Below are 18,764 nucleotides of genomic sequence, written 5' to 3'. Positions count from 1 at the left end.
AAAAAAAAAAATACTTTTAGCCACAATTTTAAATTATTGCTAATTAAAGCACAAAGTAATTTGATCCCAAAAAGATTTATTTTTTGGAATAAAATTTTTAGTCCAAAAGGATAATAATTTGTCACTAAATATCCAATTTTGTTGCTAAAAATATAATAATTGCACTTTTGATAATATAAAGATTTCGTCTTTAAAAAGTGATTTTGTCCCTAAATTTTTATTTTTTAAAATCTTAATTTGTTGTAGTGTATCTCTAGAGCACTTAGAGCATTTCCAATGAGTTTGTTAAACCATGGGCCAAAATCACAAAACAATTCACTCAGAAGACAAAAAAAAAAATATTACACGTAAGAACCCTCAATTACCTAGCGAATCCACTCGAATTAAATCAAATCTGATGTGTCTCTTCTACCACTGTCTTCATCTTGAAATTGCTTTGACCAACATTAAATCCACAACGCCGATATTAAACACGCTCCAATATACAACACTTTATTTTTTATTCCTCTTTGAGAATCTAGACAGATTAAATCTTAAACATAGCAAACAAAGCACTTTATAATAAACAGAGTCGCGAAACAGCTCCAACGCTCACTTTACTACTCGAATAGTGTGACTGAAGGCGGTGCACACACATAGGCAAACCGCTCGAGCATACAAAAGACCGATCGAGCGGTTAATCAACTTTGAATTCTTTCTTTACTTCGGATGCACTGTCCTTCGATCTTGGCTGGGCTCTGCCTCTTGGACAGGGAAGTGACAAACAAGAAATGCTCAAAATAAGATATGAAATGTTATCACAAACTCCTTTACTAAGGCACAACTTGGGTTGGATTAACATCTAAACTCTCATAACTAACAGATACAATAGACCGAATAAAATACAACTGAATGAAATTTTGTCCAACGAGATTGTCAATTACAAAAATCTAAAACCATCGGTAGTGTTATATGTTAACTGACAAAAAATAGTTAAGCATTATTATTATTATTATTATTTATTATTTTTTTTGGTAGTTCCCCCCCCCCCCAATTAGGATTTACAAGCTCAATTCCAGAGGGCTGAACTCATTAGGTATATAAACGAACTTGTGCCAAACTTTTAGTTTGTCTAATAAATGAGTCAAGCTCGAATTAGAACTAGTTCAATTCATATATTATTTATTTAAATAATATGATAAATATATTATTTATATATTAACTAATACAAAATGTGTTACATATCTATATATTTAATATATAGAATAAATTTAATGAGCTGACCATGCTTATCTAGCTAAACTTTTATTTTTTATTATCAAGCTTAAAGTGAAGCTGAAGCATGATTATTATAAACAAGATGATTATCTAGCCAATTTTTTTTTTTCTTTGGACAAATTGTATTAAACCCCCTCAAACTATCGACCATTTACACTTTACTCATTTAATGTTTTCAACCCAACAATTACTCCCCTCAAACTACTTGAATTTGAACATTAAGTCCTTTTGTTAGTCATCTGCTAGATATTTGGATGAAAAATTGTCAAATGTTATGTACATGATGATCATAAAAATTTAATATAATCATCATGTGCACAACATTTGACAATTTTTCATCTAAATATCTAATAGATGACTGACAAAAAGACTTAATGTTCAAATTTAAATAGTTTGAGAGGGGTAATTGTTGGGTTTAAAACATTAAGGAGGTAAAGTGTAAATGGTTGATAGTTTGAGGGGGTTTAATATAATTTTTTTTTTTTTTTTTAAATTTATCAAGCTTAAAGTGGTGCTTAAGCATGATTATTATAAACAAGTAAGTCGAGATTGAGTTGGATTAATTTTCCAATTGAGATTTAGATTAATTTTTAAGTTGAGCTTGAGCTTGATTTTCGAGTTCGATAAACAAATGAGTCGACCTCAAACTCTACAAATCTTAGGTTAGATAGACTCAACTATTGGATTAAATTATGTATAAGATGTTAGGGTTGTATGTTAACTTGTGGAGAGGATCTTTACAAGGAGAGAAAGAGAGGAGGGAGGAGGGAGGAGGGGGGGAAGGGAGGGAAGGGAAGGGAAGAGGCTGGCATTAGGGGTGCTCGCGGTTCAGTTGCAGTCGGGAAACCTCCAATCCACCATCCTTCCGCTAGATTGGCAGATTGCAAAAATCAATCCGCATTTGTTTGTTGGATTGACAGAAGTAGATTGAGCGGATGAATGCAAATCGGTTTGGCAGTTTAAACTTTTACAAATTTTGAACATATTACAACAACTTGTCAATATATATATATATATATATATATTTGGGATAACAATCCAACTCAACATTGCCAAAAGATTATCAAGTAAACTGTCAAATACCAATAATAAATACATATATAAGAAACCATGCATTATCAAAACTATTTCATTACTTTTTTTTTTTATTCAAAAACTATTTAATTTGATTTTAAAAAAATGACAAAATTAAGTATATATTTTTCACACAAAATACCAAATATCAATACTTGTCATTTGATAAAATGATTTTCAAATTGAAAACATAATACAATATCTAAACTCTTTTTCAATTGAAAACACAAACATAATCTAAACAAATTAAAAATACAAAGTCTTACAAATTACTAGAGGTGCTAACGGTTTGGCGGTTCGATTACGGGTAAAGGAACCTTAATTCCGCTATCCGTCCAAAACTAGGCAGATTAAAAAAAAAAAAATCGATTTGCAACCGTCTACTCGTCATCATGCATCCGTCCAAAATGTAACGGATCAGTTCGATTCAGTTAATTTGAACGAATCGAAATATCCACTGAGCACCTTAGCTGGCATAATTTATTTTTATTTTTCTATTCACTTAACAAAAGTATCCGTTCACTTTTTACATTAATAAATACTTTACATATAAAATTGGGTCTCATTTTTATTATATTTCCTTAATTGATATATAATTTAACAAATAATTTTAGTTATTCTATTGGAGATGCTCGTAATTAATATATATTAGTGTTGTATCAACTTGACTTGATTTTGATAAATTTATATTTTTAACATACTTTAAATTAGATGTTATTATTTGAATATTTCACTCTTTTGAATTTGTATAAACTATTTTATAATTAATGTTTTACATTTTATGCATGGAAATAATCAGTATTCAGTATTCAATAAGTTCCAAGAATTCTTAAATATAGTAAAATATATTAATTATACCTTAAAAAGTGTTTCGGGCCACTTGCAATGGCTTTTTTAAGAACAATAATTTTGAATGGTCATATTTTATTATTAATATTATATTAATATAATAGGTTCTATTACTCGTGTCTATTCCCAATTAAATATTTAATTGTAACGCATTATTAGTTTAACAATGCACTCAGTAAGTCAATGTTAACTGTAATCAGAGTTTATGATATCACAATTCATGTAATAATAATTGTAGCCCGATATATGTCAATTGATAGGGACGGATTTAAAACTTAAATTTTGAGGAGACAAAAATATATGAAATTATTAATTAATATTTTACTTTAAAAAAAAAATTCAAATACGATATTAATTTTTATCAACACCAAAAGTAAATAATATTATTAACTGCATATTCTAATTTTTCTACCCCCTCAAATAGTGAATAATGTTACCATTAACTCGACACAAATACAAAACAAACAAGAGCAGAAATAAAAGCAGAAATAAAGAGAGTAGTTTTCTATGTATGGTTAGAATGTACACGAGCTAAATTAGTTAAGTAAAATAAAAACAAGTAATTTTCTGTGTACTTTTGCAAGATATTTTACTTCTCATCCTTGGAGTTGTTTTTATGCGATTATAAATTTAAAGGGGCAGAATGCAATTTCCCAAATTACAAAAGTAATCCATATTTTAAACAAAGTACAGAAAATGTATCTATAATTTATCTCAAAAATTATACTTCAAAAAATTTTGAATTAATGAAAATAGTTTAAAATTAATAAAAAGTGTATTATAATTGTGTATATATGTTTGTATTCTACATATACTTGTTACAAGACTCTTATTATTATTGCAATATTTAGAAAGGACTTAAATACATATAAAAACAACAAGGTGCGTGATGTATTTTATCATATTTTTTATCCGACTCATAATAAGATTTGAGTTTACACTATAACAGGGTGTGAGTTTACTCTCGTCGAGTAAAAGAGAAAAAATAATAAAAATATATATATATATATATACTTTGTAGCATGACTCATAAAAATACAAACCTTGAGATGGGTTGGCTGTTAACGTATAGCAAGACGAAGAGAGATGAAATGGCACTGAGATATTGGCACGGCTCAATCAAATTCAAAAAAATAATAAAATGTTAACATCAACATTTTCAATTTTTTTCCCTTTTTATGATGCATTTGTCTGAGTGAACCGAGCCAATATCGCAGTGACTATTTCAGGATTTCACAAAGAGAACTAAAGATTTGTTAAAAAAACAAAACTTTAGAAAGAAGAAGAAGAACGATGGCCATGGTGATGACAAAGAGAGAGATGAAGAGAGGAGAGAGAAGTGAGAAGAAAATGGGAATGTATTGAAGAAATTTAAGGAGGAAGGGGCAGTACTGTAGAGAAGGTGCATTTAAAGCCCCGCCACCAAACCCGAAAAAGGACCACCCATTTATTGCAGCAACCCATGACCCATATTAAAAGCCATAATATTCTTTCTTGCTCCCCTCCCTCTCTCCGGAAAATTATTGAATATTTTTAAAGTATTATATGACATTATTTATATAATATTTTTAAAAAATAAATCTTTTTAATGTATACTAAATTATTCTTTTTTTTTTTTTTTTTTTTTTTTTAACTTTGAAGTACCTACAAAGACGAGTCATTATGTTGTACTAGTAATTTTATTTATTTATTTATTATGTGATTAATTTGAAACACCATATAGGCATTTTAACATGGTACTCTAAAATTATTAAATAATTATTCCGTATATTTATCTTTCTCTCTCTCTCTTCCAAGTAATTATTAACTAGTATCGGCACATCACATGACTTTGCCTTTGTGTTAATCTAAATCAATCATGTAGTAAAAAAATTTATAAGTGGGACATGTCAACTCACATCTGTTAAATAATTAAAAAATAAACTGAAAAGTTTAATTTTATCGAAAATCCTTTTAAAAATCTAGATTTGTCCCGTGATAAGTGATTGTCAATTTAGGTAATCCAAATTAAAAATTATACAACATAATCAATGTGGAAAAGAGATAGAGCATGAGAAAATTAATCCACGATACAAAATATTTTTTACATGGAAAAATCACAATTGGAATCTACCCACTTGTAATAAAAAAATCATGGGACCTAGGCCAAGTGAACAATTCACTATGAAAGAAAAGTGTACAAGAGATATCTTACAAAGGTCACTCCGAGCTCACGCATTTGCTCAACCTACGAGCCACTTTGCTTTCACTATAAGGAAAAACACTTTTAGTGACCATCTTTTTCATGTTAGTCCCAGATAGTTTACTTTCTGTGACCAAAATTTTCCCTGATTGCGGATGAGTTATGTTTCCGCTACCAACACTTTTTTGGTCACTAATAGGTAATTTTTTGAGACTAAATTTGAAATGTGGTCGCGGAAGGTAATGGCGGTAGATCGAAAAAAAATTGGCGGGATCTCAACACTATTGGTGACTAGTAAATTGTGGTCAAAAAAGAAAAGGGGTATTTTTGAAACAAAACTACGTAGTTTCGAATTTTCCTAAATCAATTCTTTTTTTAATTACGTAATTCCTAAATATATTTGTGCTTCATTTTTCATCTCAACTCCTCACTCTCTATATTCCCAATAGGTGACAAAGCCCTAGCCACTATCTCCATTCACTTCGTTGTTCGCTGCCATTCAAAGCAAGTTTTATTGCCTTTTCTCTCCATTTCGTCCACCACCAGGTTTGCTTCCTCCTCTCTCGCATTGCCTCCACCTTGAGGTGAGTTTAATTTTGTTTTCCTTTATGAGTTTTGTCGTCCGATCGAGTATTCTCCCTCTCTCTCTCTCTATATATGTATATTATGTTCATCTTTATTTTGATTTTTGCTTTTCTTTCTTTCTATGCGTATCATTTGATTAGTGCTCAGATTGAATGTATCTATTTCATTGTCTTTCTAGATGTTCAAATGTCTCTGCTATTTTAGTTGCTACTCCTAGATTTTGCTTTTTTTACAATCATTTCTGAGCATTGGTAATGTTTCTTGAATTGGGTTTGAGAGTGGTTGTTGTATTTGAAGGTTTTGGTATTGTATTATATATCTGGTTCTCTCTTTGTTTTTTAGTTTGTTATTGATTAGTGTATGTACTTTGAAAGGTTTTGTGGGTTGCTATTACCATTTACTGTCATGATTGTAATAATCCGATTTATTATTGTGAAATCATCGTATCTATATGGATTATTTCAGATTTTGATTGACAGTAATTTCTTTGGTAAGCCTTAAATTTTTTAGGTCTGTTTTTGAATCCTTTTTTTGTTTTGTGTTTATTTTTGTCAAATCAATTTGTAATTTTTTGAAAAATTTGCATAAACAGTATAAAAGAACTCAATCAAACAGATACTCAAGACAAAAAGTCAAAATAGTGTTGGTTAGTTCCAAATTTGAGTGAATTCTATAACAAATCCAGAACTCATGTGACTCATCATAGCACCAAGTGAAATTGAGAGTTGCTCTTTGGGTCAAATCCATCCTTTCAGGCTTCTCTTACTCAATGCATGACATTGTCCACAATCTTAGTTAGATCATGTTCTTTCTTTCGTGTATCTGTGTTGTTGTCACTGTTGCATTATATCTATGCTGTTGTTTCTTTCTTCTTTTTTTTTTCTTTTTTCTTTTCCTTTTTTTTTTGTTTGCTTGTTTGTCTCAGCCATGTGGCTGTTATTCCTTTGTTGTTGGTTCCTTTCTTGTTATCCTTTTTTTTTTTTGTGTTTATTTTTGTCAAATTAATTTGTAATTTTTTGAAATTTTTTCATAAGTAGTATAAAAGAACTCAATCAAACAGATACTCAAGACAAAAAGTCAAAATAGAGTTGGTTAGTTCCAAATTTGAGTGAATTCTATAACAAATCTAGAACTCATGTGACTCATCATAGCACAAAGTGAAATGGAGAGTTGCTCTTTGGGCCAAATCCAACCTCCCAGGCTTCTCTTACTCAATACATGACATCGTCCACAATCTTAGTCAGATCATGTTCTTTCTTTAATGTATCTGTGTTGTTGTCACTGTTGTATTGTATCCGCACTGCTGCTGTTGTTGATTTTTTTTTTTTCCACTTGGCTGTTGTTCCTCTACGGTTGGTCCCTCTGCTATTCTCTTTTCTTTGCTTTTTCTTTTTTTGTGTTTATTTTTGTCAAATTAATTTGTAATTTTTTGAAAATTTTTCATAAACAGTATAAAAGAACTTAACCAAACAGATACTCAAGACAAAAAGTCAAAATAGTGTTGGTTAGTTCCAAATTTGAGTGAATTCTATGACAAATCTAGAACTCATGTGACTCATCATAGCACCAAGTGAAATGGAGAGTTGTTTTTTGGGCCAAAACCAACCTCCCATGCTTCTCTTACGCAATGCATGACATTGTCTACAATCTTAGTCAGATCATGTTCTTTCTTTAGTGTATATGTGTTGCTATCGCTACTGCATTGTATCTGTGCTGCTGTTGCCGCTGTTTCTTTTCTATTGCAGTCACTTGGTTGTTATCACTTTGTTGTTGGTTCCTCTGCTGTTGGTCCCTCTGTTGTTATCCTTTTTATTTTGTGTGTGTGTGTGTGTGTGTGTGTGTGTGTTTGTTTAATTTTGTCAAATTAATCTGTAATTTTTTGAAAATTTTTCATAAACAGTAAAAAAGAACATAACCAAATAGATACTCAAGACAAAAAGTCAAAATAGTGTTTGTTATAGTTCCAAATTTTAGTGAATTCTATAACAAATCAAGAACTCATGTGACTCATCATATCACCAAGTGTAATGGAGAGTTGCTCTTTCGGTCAAATCCAACCTCCTAGGCTTCTCTTACTCAATGCATGACATTTTCCACAATCTTTGTTAGATCATGTTCTTTCCTTAGTGTATCTGTGTTGCTATCACTGTTGCATTGTATTTGTGATGCTACTACTGTTGTTGTTGTTGTTAGTTAGTTTTTTTTTTTTCCTATCTCAACCACTTGGCTATTATCCCTTTGTTGTTGGTGTAATAACCCGACTTTCTCATATGCTACTTATGCTCTGATTCCCTCATTATCTGTGTGATTATATGTTTGATGTGAAATTCCATGTTTTAATGTGTGCATTACATGTTTATCAACTTATATCTGTCGGTTATAAGAAAATCTGTTGAAATTGTGACCTTTGGACTGGAAATTGAAAGCTTTGGAGGCGCGATAAATCGAAATTGACTTTACATTTATGATTAGCATGATTTTTAGGACTTAATATAAAGTTTCGTAAAAATTGATTTGTAATGAATTAATTAGATTTATTTGGCTAAACCTCTTAATTAAGCCCAACTTATGCCCAAAAATATGCTTGACCTTGGTTAGTATAGATATATATAAGCCTTAGAGTTAACACTTAGACTCAATAAAACAAAAACATCTCCTGGGGAGAGTTCTAGAGAAAGAAAGAAGAAAAGAGAGAGAGAAAGGAGTATTCAACCAAGAGCTTAGAGATTGAAGAAATTGAAAGATTAATTCAAAGATTGGTCCAAGGTAAAATGTAAATCAACTAGAATACCCTAAATCTGTCTTCAATTAGTTAGAATCAAGTCTTAAAATGAAGCTTTAGCACTCATGAAAGCTAGGGTTTTTGGTTTATGATCTAAACTTAACAAATCTCATGAAATGAGCATGTAATCTTTGGGGTTTTTTAGTCAAAGGGTTGTTTCTTGTGTTTTGAGCTTATGTTTGGTTAGATTGTAAGGAATTGTACCTAATTTTGTCTCTTTGCATGCTTTGAGCTCATGTGTGTGTATATATATATATGAAAGATGAAGAAAATGAAAGTTAGAAAGTTGTACGTCAAATTAAAGGAAGTTATGATCTAATTGAGCTTGAGTTTCATGTTTATCATGTTTATATGTCATGTTTTGGAAATGAAATTGCTTCAATTGAGCCTTAAAAATGCATTTGGAAAGCTTGAAATTGTTGGATTTTCAGATTGCTCAAACAGAGCCTAGCATCGTACGTGTGGGGCCCACAGCCGTACGTGAGGGAGCCACAGTCGCACGTGTGAAAAACAAGGGAGGCAAGACTGTATTCTGAAATAAAAGCGCGTACGACCGCACGTGCGGCACACCTCTTCGCCCATGCGGTGGGGGTCTTCTACACGTGCGAAAAGTGGAGGACATTCTGTCAACTTCTGTTACCCTTTTTGACCTTCTCAATCTGTTAATGTGTATATTTAATCCCTTCGAAATGTTTAAAGATAACTAGGAATTTAATGAATCGGATAAATGATTAAAGAGAAAAGCTAAGGAAAGACTGCAGTGCTTATCCATTTGTGTGTGTGATATATAGGTCATTCGCCAGAAGGGACCATTGCACTACCAAATCACTGCGAGTAATAGCAATGTAATGAGATGTTAAATGTTACGATTTATATATTTTCGATCATGAATAATACGTTTTATTAAATGGTTGAGCATTTGACAGCAATGACATATAAAATGGGCCTGAGGCTGTTTTGCTATCATGTTGGGCTTAAGGCCGTTTTGCAATCATGTTGAGCTTGAGGCTGTTTTGCTATTATGTTGGGCCTGGGGCTGTTTGCTATCATGTTGGGCCTGAGGCCGTTTTGCTATTATGTTGGGCCTGAGGCCGTTTTGTTATGATATTGGGCTCGAGGCCATTCCATATGTTGTTGGGCCCAAGGCCGTTCTGTTTTATGTGGGCCTGAGGCCATTCTAGAATATGCTTGTGAACAAGACGTACATCTGTTATGTAAATATTCTTCAAGACGCATGCTTATTTATATGCCTTCATGCACGCCTCCCTACATTATTATCACTCATTGAGCCTTGCTCACTCCGTATTTATGTATGTTTTATAGGTGGTCAGCTTGGAGGCTAGCCCTAGGTCAGCATCAGGAAACTTTTGACGAACCCGTCCTGTTAAGCTTTTAACGTTGGAGTCTTTTTGTCTTTTCAGAGGTTCTACTAATGCCACATTTTCGTTTAACCTTTGGTGGCTACACATTGTTGATAGATGATTTTTAATTGTTAACTCTTTGTATACGATGACACGATTTGGACTTGTGTATATATATGGCCTATGTATGTGGACTTTCTATATTGGACATGATGTTTTAGAATCTTGGCATGTATGCACAAGCTCAATGGACATTCTTATTTGATTTTGCTACCGCTTTAGGCCTCGATATGATTTGAATATTTTAAATTTTGTTTTTGAGGTCGAAGGTAATCTAAGGTTACTGGCCGGTCATGATCCACACTTTTAGAGGCGAGTTTGGGTCGTGACACTTGGTCCCTTACCAATAGATGGCTTGGTGTTGTCATATGATTGTGTGTTCAGCTCAGTGCCTACCTAGTTGGGATTGGGCTATTACAGTATGATGGCCTCTGCACCTTGTCCATTTATTGATGTTTTTCTTCCTTTCTTGTACGGTTTTCTTCATCAATAAAGTCTATTTTTGTTAATTAAAAAAAGAAAGTGAAATTCACTAATACAACAAATATAGGAAGAAAAAAAAATCAATGAATTGAACTACATGACTTTGAGGAAGAATTCAAATTACAAGCATAAACAAGCACAACACAAACTGTCAAAAGTTCAATACTTAATCATCATCAACAATAATAATAATTTCTTGAACATAACAAGTTTCAAATTGATGAAAGCAATATAAGAAAAGTGAAAAAAAGTGTTTAGGCAAATGAATGTACACCATTGAAGCAAAAATCTAACTTGTAATAGAACCTGTAACAGTATTTCAATTAGCAAAAATCTAAACAACCCATGAGTTCCACAAAATGAAAAACAAAAGGAGAGTATTTCAATATTGCAAGAACATTTTTAGGGGCCAACTTGACAATTAGCACCAACATCAATAACAAACTGCACAATTTTAAAAGAATGAGAAGCACACTGGACAATTAGCACCAACTTCAATAATAAATTGAACAATTGTAAAAGAATGAACAAGGAAAAACTTATGATATCTAATTTTTTTGTAATCAAAACAATTACTGGTAGGAAACATCAAGATATATATATATATATATAGTCATAAGGAAAATCTGCATAGTAATTCTATAGAATAAGAACACAATCCACAAAGCAGCACTGATTAGAATTTACATATGTTGTGCTCATTTAAGATCATATTGATTCCATTCTCATTTTTATTGTGGTAAATACCCTTTCCGTAGAATTACTTTCTTGACATTGATGAGTTGGGTCTTATTCCAAGTTAGCCTATGGCTTAGACTGTGCTGAAAGAGTCCTTACCATGGCAAATTTAACAAAAAAGGGAGATTCAGTTTTTGTCTTATAAACCTCCTAAGTTCCACTACCTAGTTCTCATTTTTCACAATCGCTTGTACATAATTAAGCCCATTTCTCTAAACTTTCATAGAGAGAACAGTTTGGAAACATAATTACATGGTAGGAAAAGAGAGATAATGCCAATAATTATGGAAAACAGAGCAGAAAAAATGCATACACAAAATAAAATAAAATGGGATTACTATCAAACATAGTAATTTCAAAAGACAATGATTAGACATACAATAAACAAGTAAACTGATTATGTGTACATGTTTAGTTAAACTTAGTGTATTAATTTGGTTTAATGGGGTGGAATGAAACCTTAGTTACACATGGAGACTAAATTAAAAATTTGATGAGCTACCAAGCTTCTCTCTCATTTCATTTACTTTAACTTGTAAATAGGAATTTTGGAAATTTCCTAATTCTCATGTCTTTGTTGTTCTTCAAATTACCTCTCTTGTGAGTTGATTAAAATGATAACTTTGTGAAATGTATATTTGTAGAGAGGAAACCCCTAATTTTTCAAAAAACCCTAGGAGATGAGATTATTGTAATTTATGAATCATTTGAGCAGTGATTTTTAACTAAACTATGAAGGGGAAAAATTAAAGTGTTTGGAAATAATTTTTTGTAACCCGTAATCTTTTATGCTACTACTTTCCTATGTTGTTGTTTGTCCGCTGTTTTTCTGTTCACTCCATGTTGTATTTTTACCTTTTGTTGCTTTAGATGCACCTCTGTTTTACTATTCGGAACCTCTCCAAAGAGGCTGGATATAGGCGCTATCTTTGTTTGTGTTGATGCCTATGTTATAGTGCATACATTAACTTTTTGTATACATTTTTGTACTTTTTGTGCTAATTTACTTGTGTGAAAATTAGTTAGTTGGTTCTTGGTTTATTCACTTGTATATAATTCATTATTTTTTCCATGCATATAACCATAGCAAATAAATGATACATTTATCTAACATAACCTTTACTTTATAGGTGACCAAATATGGACAAGAGTTGGATGTCCATTAGAAATAGATTGAGTTCGGAGTATAGAGAAGGGGTTATGTCATTTCTCCAATTTGCAATGACAAATGTTGGCCTAGATAATAGAATTCGTTGTTCGTGTATAGATTGCCTAAATTTTGAACGTCATACTATTAAGGATGTGGATTATCATTTGATTCGGAAAGGGATGTTGCTTTCATACAAAACTTGGGTGCACCATGGGGAAACTGTTCCAGTTACTCAACCTCATGTGTGGAATAATGACAATGAGGTTGAAGGTGTTGGTGATGAAGGGACAACCAATGAAAGCCATGACCTTGAAGATGAATTGCGTGATATGTTAGAAGACCAACGCATGGTGAATATTTTTGATGATGATGAAGAGGATGAGTGGAATAATAATGAGCAAAGAGAGGATGCACGACTTTGATAAATTGTTAGAGGATGCTCAACGTCCGTTATACCTTGGGTGCCAAAAGTTTACTTTGTTATTGTTTGTCATTAAGATGCTTCATGTGAAAGTGTCAAACAAGTGGAGCAATAAGTCTTTCGACATGTTGTTAGGTGTATTGAAAGACTTTTTACCAGAAAGTGACCAAAAGGTTCTGTGGACCCTTTAGGAAGCCAAGAAATTTTTGCGTGACTTGAGTTTAGGATATGTGTCTATTCATGCATGTAAGTATGATTGTGCTCTTTTTTGTAAGAAAAATGCAAACTTAGAAAATTGTCCAATTTGTAAGGAGCCTAGATACAAACTGAATAATGGCAAAGGTAAGAAGATCCCTCATATGATTTTGAGATGTTTCCCGTTGGCACTAAGGTTGCAAAGATTATACATGTCGAGAAAAACTGTTGCAAATATGAGATGGCACAAAGAGAAACATGTTGACGATGGCATATTAAGGCATCCAACTGATGGTGAGGCATGGAAGGACTTTGATAGGCAACATACTGTGTTTTCCTAAGAACCACGTAATGTGAGGCTAGGGTTGGCCACAAATGGTTTCAACCCTTTTGGAAATATGAGCAACTCATATAGTATGTGGCCTGTGGTAGTTATGCCTTCTAACTTGCCACCGTGGAAGTGTATGAAACAACCATTTTCCATGATGTCATTGCTTATTCATGGACCGTAAGCACCAGGGAGAGATATTGATGTTTACTTGAGGCCATTAATTGATGAATTGAAGAAGTTGTGGGAAGATAGTGTAGTTACGTATGATGCCTCAACTAGGGCAAGTTTTCGAATGCATGCAATTGTTATGTGGACTATTAATGACTTTTCTACTTATGGTAACTTGTCAGGGTAAAGGATATTTGGCTTGCCCCAATTTTAATAAGAATGCATCATCACAACGGTTAAGAAGTAAGATAGGATACACTGGTGCTCGTGGATACTTTCCGCAAGACCATCCTTGGCAAAAAAGTAAGCTCATGAATGGTAAGGCAGGTGATCGAGCAAGACCGTTGGAGTTGTCAGGGGAACAAATATTAGATCAATTGGATTCAGTAACAGTTAAACCATTTGGGACGCATCCAAGCAACCAGAAAAGAAAAAAGGATGAAAATATAGTACTGAATTGGACAAAGAAAAGCATATTTTTTGAATTGTCGTACTAGAAGACACTCAAGTTACGGCATAATCTCGATGTTATGCACATAGAGAAGAACATATGTGACAATTTGATTGGGACTTTGTTGAGCATTGATGGAAAGAACAAGGACATGGAAAAAACATGCATGGATTTAGAGGATATGAAAATTAGGAAAGATTTGCACTTAAAGAGGCACAAAAATGGGTCCTTTGAAAAGCCCCTTGCATTGTACACATTGTCTCCAAAGGAAAGACAAGGATATTGTAAGTTCTTAAAATCGATTAGGTATCCTGATGGATAAGTAGCAAACATGTCTAGGTGTGTGAACACTAAGGGCAACAAATTATTTGGTTTGAAAAGTCACGATTGCCATGTCCTCATACAACAACTTCTTCCTATTGGGATGCGTGGGTATCTTCACAAGGACATTTCTATTACATTGTTTAAGTTGCGAAATTACTTTCAAGAGTTATGTTCGAAAACAGTGAGGGTGAATGATTTGGAGAAATTACAAGAAAGCATAGTACTCATACTTTGCAAGTAAGAAAAAAAATTTCCACTTGCATTCTTTAATGTCATGGTCCACTTAGCTATTCACTTGCCTCGTGAAGCCATTCTTGGAGGGCCAGTGCAATATCGATGGATGTACCCTATCGAAAAGTATTATTATGTGCTTATTGTAAAATTATATTTTTTTGACATTATAGTACCATATATGTGGTTTATATAGTAATTTCATGTTATTTGTTGAAGATTACTCGGGATTTTGAAAGGGTATGTAGCAAATCAAGCTCACCCAGAAGGTTCGATTGCAAAAGCTTACATTGTCAAAGAATGCCTCACTTTTTGCTCTATGTATCTTGGTGAGATTGAAACCGTATTTAACAGAGAGGAAAGAAATGAAGATGGTGGTGATATTGTCTTGGGGCATTCAGTTTTTTCACAAAAAGTCCGTACTTTTGGGCTAACTCAAAGGGCACTCTACGTGTCTGAGAATGAAACAAAACTGGCTCATTGGTTTGTCTTGTACAATAGTTCTAAAATCGATAAATATCTAGAGTATGTTCTCATTTAGTTAAGTATATGCATAACATTTTCGTTATGATCGCACTCAAGTACTAATCATTTAAATTTTTTTGAATAGAGAACATAAGAATTAGTTACAGAATGCAAATGTACATGACATCACAAGATGACAACAAGAAGAATTTCCTAGGTGGTTCAACGAGCCGGTAAGATATATAGATGAATAAGTAATAAACATCATAAACATAATTCACTGTTCCTAGATTGATATTAACATCATACATCATTGTCACATGTTCATGTAAATAAATCAATTACGAGATCAAGGATCATCGGAAGCAACTGATGAGTTGTGGTCATTAGCTAATGGTCCTGGTCCAATAGTGAATATTTATTCGGGTTGTATTTGTGATGGCATTCGATTCCATACCAAAGATCAAGACAACTGTTGTAAAATTCAAAATAGTGGGTTGGTCATTCAAGGGGATCATCAAGGTATGTCAATTGATTTCTATGGTCACTTGACTAAAGTTTGAGAAATGACGTACATGTTTGGGCATCGAGTTGTGTTGTTTCAATGCGAATGGTTTAACACTGGTAGCAACCGAACATTTTGTACTGAAACACATCTAACAACCACTGATGTAAGAAGCCATTGGTATCAAAATGACTCATTTGTCTTGCCAAGTCAAGTGTAGCAAGTTTTTCATGTCAATGATACCAAATTAGGTGAACATTGGAAAGTTGTAGAACAACTTCAACGTCGAGGAATATGGAATGTGTCAGAGCTTGAGGATGTAGATCCCAATGATAATGAATTGCCTATTTCGAATGATGTATTCCAGTAGGACGAGACCATTGAAATTGTCCAAATCACCATTACAGACTCCATTAGCAACACTTTACGTAGGATTAACATTGCACCTGATATTATTCCAAGTCAAATGGTTCTATAATCTAGTAGAGGTGTATATGTAGATGGTGCAAACAAAGATGATTTTATCTGTGATGATGATGATGATGATCAAAATTCAAGTGATCCTAGTGATGATGAAGATGAATTTCATAGTCATAGTGACTCAGATACAAATCATGATATAAAGCCTTGATTGTAATGTCCTTTACTTTTTACATTATGAAGTCATTTTGATTGTAATGGCATGCATGTGTTAATGAAGTCAAATTGTAATGAATTTTTTGTTCATAATTTCATTACTTGTAATGTAGTTCTAATGTTAGACTATTAGCTTATCTTATAATTTCATGTATTGTCATGCATTTTAAATCTTTATTAATGTATTGCTTATAATTCATTTGTTACATACAAAGACTACACATATGCCACCTGGACAAGCCAATAAGAGAAGGTCGATGACTTCAATGTCAGAGGCAACCCTGACTAAGGTCCCAACTCACCTGTCAACATCTCCATCTCATGTGGATGCATCTATATCTCTATCTCCTATGGATGCATCTCCATCTTCGCAGACAGCTGGTATTGGTATGTGTTTCATCCTTTGTATAGAACAGTTTGATTCTTGCACCCATCGTTGTAATCAATGTTGAGTACTTGCTACATGCTTACTCTTTTTGGAGTGATTATGATTGACAATATTTAATTTGGTTGCCAAATCATGATGTGTAAATGGTATTTTAACTGTGAATTTTTCTAAACAGAAGCCATCAAAGTGTCTAAATAGCAGCCATGAAAGTGTATAAACAACAACCATCAAAGTGTATAAACAGCAGCAACCTATAAACAATTCTTTGATTTTCCTTATTCTTATTGTGGACATTTCTTTGCATTTTTTTTTATAACATATGGATTGAAAGAAATAATAGTGTTTAATTTTGTGTTTATAATATAGGTTCAACAATGAAGTGAGTATGAGGTCCGACAAGGGGTAAGAACACCAACATGGTGGCAAGAAGCTTTTTGTTGGAGTTTCTAGTGAGCGGAGAACATTTGTGGGGGTTTAATGCCACTAACGCAACTAATGTTCGATTGCAAGCCTCATTGCAAGGAATAGAAAATTAGGAGGATGTTCCACCAGCCATTCAAGTAGCTATCGTACAGTCCTTGCAGGTAATTTAATTTTTATCATTGTCGATGTAAGTAGGTCAATATATATGATGTCTGATTACTCGTGTAATTATTTAGTTGGTTGTGTGTGATTGGTAGTTTTGGAAATGGAATTAGATCCACAGATTTTTACAAAATTAAATAGAAATGTAAGAAAAAAATATTATTATTATTAACAACGCTTTCTTCATTTCTTTATTGCAGGTAGCTAGAGGTGTAGTCATGCGTGTTTATGGAATTGAGTTTGTTGGTGCATTAATTCTAAGTTGTGCTTATCCATGGAGTTTTTGATATATTTCGCATCGGAAAAATATATGGTTGCAAATGATCAACCTTTTAGCGACCAAGTATGTGGTCGCAAATGATAACATTTAGCGACCAAAATTGGTGGTCGCAAATGATAACATTTAGAGACCAAAATAAGTGATTGCAAATGTTATCTTTCAACGAATAGTTTTTGATCGCAAAATGATCAACTTTCGACAAATTAAAATCCTTTTCGCGACCAAGATACGTGGTCGCAAATTATAACTTTCAGCAACCAACTTTGGTTCTAGTCGCCAAAAACCTTCTCTAACGGGCTTTTGGTGATTAAATTGCGACCAACTTTTTTCGGTCGCTAAAAACTATTAACGACCAGATATCAATTTTCTGCGACCAAAAAGTTGGTCTCTAAAAGTGTGATTTCTTGTAGTGTTGCTCCACAAGATCTCTGCTATGGATGTCGAATCACCATGACACCAATGACTTCGAAATCTGCCGAAGTCTACAATCTCGGAATCCACCGAGAAGGTTCACAATTGAAAGGTGTGAAGGACTTAGAATAGCTTGATGATTAGCTTGAGGTTCTTAGATGCTAATGAATCATCAAGCACATGAGAGTATTACAAGTAATTCTCACTACAAAGTTCACTCTCAAATACTTAGCAAAATCTCTCTACAATAAAATGATCTCTTAGAAGATAATAATACAAGAAGAGCTTAGGAGAGAGTACATAGAAAATGGGTGAAATAGATACAAAATAAACCAGCCGAGCATGCCTTAAATAGGCCAGGGCCAAAAATCTTCGCAGGCACGCACACCATGGTCACGACCATGGTCATGGAGGTCGCGAGTGCGACCACCTTTCACGGGATGCAAACAAAACATATGGGAGTTGGGTTTTTGGACTTGCCAAATCGGGGGCGCAGTTGTGAAGTTTGTGGCCGCAAACAAGCATGCTAGCTCAATTTCTATTTTAGATTTTTCTCCCACATTCGGCTCCATGTTTGGGCAAACAAAAAGTCACCATTTTTAACTTCAAGTCACACTTGTTTGTCTACCAAAGAATGGCATCAAATCAAATACAAAACTTCAAATATTGACATACAAAAACAAGACAACAAACTTTTAGCAACCTTTTCCTTATGCTTATATCACCAACACAAGGTCAAACAAAATCTATGCCACATACCAATCCATCTTCTGCAACAATCAAGGTTAGAACCCCAAGAAGATAATCCACATGCTTAAGAGATGAAATAAAAACAAAACCAACTAAGATAAA

At 33.1% G+C, this 18,764-nt stretch overlaps 2 long non-coding RNA genes across 2 annotated transcripts; one reads left to right on the top strand and one right to left on the bottom strand.

Annotated features, from left to right (window-relative positions):
- Positions 1–483: 483 nt before the first annotated feature.
- Positions 484–4,514, bottom strand: LOC145792580 (uncharacterized). The gene is made up of 2 exons (XR_014332005.1): positions 4,224–4,514; positions 484–737 (listed from the first exon to the last, which is right to left on the bottom strand). It is a non-coding gene; the product is annotated as an uncharacterized LOC145792580 (long non-coding RNA).
- A 1,281-nt stretch (positions 4,515–5,795) lies between these two features.
- LOC145792248 (uncharacterized) lies at positions 5,796–10,363 on the top strand. The gene is made up of 2 exons (XR_014331632.1): positions 5,796–5,908; positions 10,053–10,363. It is a non-coding gene; the product is annotated as an uncharacterized LOC145792248 (long non-coding RNA).
- The last annotated feature ends 8,401 nt before the right edge of the window (positions 10,364–18,764 follow it).

Source organism: Camellia sinensis, chromosome 6 (assembly GCF_055761805.1).
Source record: "Camellia sinensis isolate YWXY chromosome 6, ASM5576180v1, whole genome shotgun sequence".
NCBI classification, from domain to species: Eukaryota; Viridiplantae; Streptophyta; class Magnoliopsida; order Ericales; family Theaceae; genus Camellia; species Camellia sinensis.
This window is presented reverse-complemented; position numbering and strand designations above follow the sequence as displayed.